This window comes from Cynara cardunculus, assembly GCF_001531365.2.
Source record: "Cynara cardunculus var. scolymus isolate 2C chromosome LG 17, CcrdV1, whole genome shotgun sequence".
Taxonomy (NCBI): Eukaryota; Viridiplantae; Streptophyta; class Magnoliopsida; order Asterales; family Asteraceae; genus Cynara; species Cynara cardunculus.
In genome coordinates, this window is record NC_037544.1 from 1,123,518 (window position 1) to 1,125,493 (window position 1,976).

The window sequence follows — 1,976 nt, forward strand, 5'->3', positions numbered from 1 at the left end:
ACAAAAAATGAGGAATTTCAAATAGTTAATTTGATACTAATATCGATATATTTTTGTCAAATTTTTATGATATATTCAAACATATATTTTATTCAGAAATAAAAACATCATCGCTTTCTTAAAATCACATAAAGCCATATTATAACATCGAATGAGATAAAGAATAAAATAAAATATTAAAATCACGATGTATCTTGCTGCATTGTGCGAGTACGCTTCTAGTCTATTAATAGTGATGACAAAGATCGAGCGTTCTAACCACAAGGGTGGTGCCTGATTGGTTTGAGCTTGGCTCCAAAGGTCAAAAGTATCAGGAGGTCTCAGGTTCAAATCCAAGAAAAAATAAAAATCCTCTTGTGGCCACGGAGGTTCAAATGCGGTGACTCCGGGCTATCTGCAAAGCAGCTGGTCTCCCTGGGATTAGTCGGCTCGCATAGCGGGTTGGATATCCATGTAAATCAAAAAAAAAAAATCGAGCGTTTTACCTGGTAAGTGATGCTGACGACATTTACTCGGTAAATGTTTACCGGATAAAAATGTTGAATATGATGTGTTTTAATAGACTAAAATCTTACTCGATAAGTTAAATAAAAGTGTTGAATCTTAACAGTAAATAATTTCTCTTTCGGATTTACTCAAATGTCACTACTTAAGCAGTATCTAGATCGGAATATTAGCTAAAAAGAAAAAAAAATCAACTAGTTTACTGTAATAATTGCGGACCTGACCGTCGCTAATTGGAGATTTGTGTTAAATTTGAACTTTTTTTGTCTTTTAACTAATATTACAAACCTAGATATTATATAATTAATAACATTTAAGTAAATTTAAAAGAGAAATAATTAACAGATGAATTTAAATATGAGAAATGGTTATTTGTTAAAATGGAACCTTTTAGCTTTTAAAACATTTGGCTGCAAAAGCATGTGCAACCGACGTGTACATCTGAGTGTTGGTACATGTTGAACTTTTTGATAAAAGTAATGTTATATTTTAACGAAATTAATATAATGCAGAGAGATACATCTCGATTTTAATATTTTTGTTTTATTTATTGTTTCTATCGATATAATATGTTTTTATGCAGTTTTGAGAAAAACGATAATGTTTTTATTTTTGAATAAAATATAAATTTGAAATATATATATATATCGGGGCTGATTCAAATGTTAACCAAGATTATCGTGTTAACTTTGTTAACCGATCTTGGCCGTTAATTTGAATATTAAACGGTTCAGATTCAATGATATTTAAAAATTAATTATTAAATTAATATTTTCAATTAACATATGTGAAAAAAATATCAAAGGGTGTTTAGGTAAAAAAATAATTTATCTTTGATACATGAGTTGTCAGACATATAAACAACTTGTGTATATCCTCAAAACATATCAAACAAAAAAAATTAGACATATGAACAACATGTGAACCGATATGTATTCATTTAAACGAATTCAAATGTTATACTAATCACTTATCAATAGAAACGCTTTGATCATCTTCTTCATTATCGGAATTCGAATTCCGACCGTAGTCGTAGACGATTTTAACTTTGTCATTTCTATTGTTGTCAATATGTTTTACAATAAGATTATCCATATTACTCGGACGATACAAAAATCTTTTATACTTACAAAAACAATATCATTATATGTAGAACATCACTTGAAAATTACGATCATGAACACGTATGAAGATAAAATTCAGATTTATATCATGATCACTTAGTGAGATCTTTAAGATATGTAACTCCCAATTAATTATTAGGGGGTTACATAAATGTCAAATTACCTAATTACCATTGTATTTAATATATAAGTTACATTTGAACATAAATTAAAGATAGAATATGATTGGTTAGGCTTGGTTAATATAGTTAACACAAATTTTTTGGTTAGTATTTGAAACAAGTTCTCTCTCTCTCTCTCTCTCTCTCTCTATATATATATATATATATATATATATATATCGATATT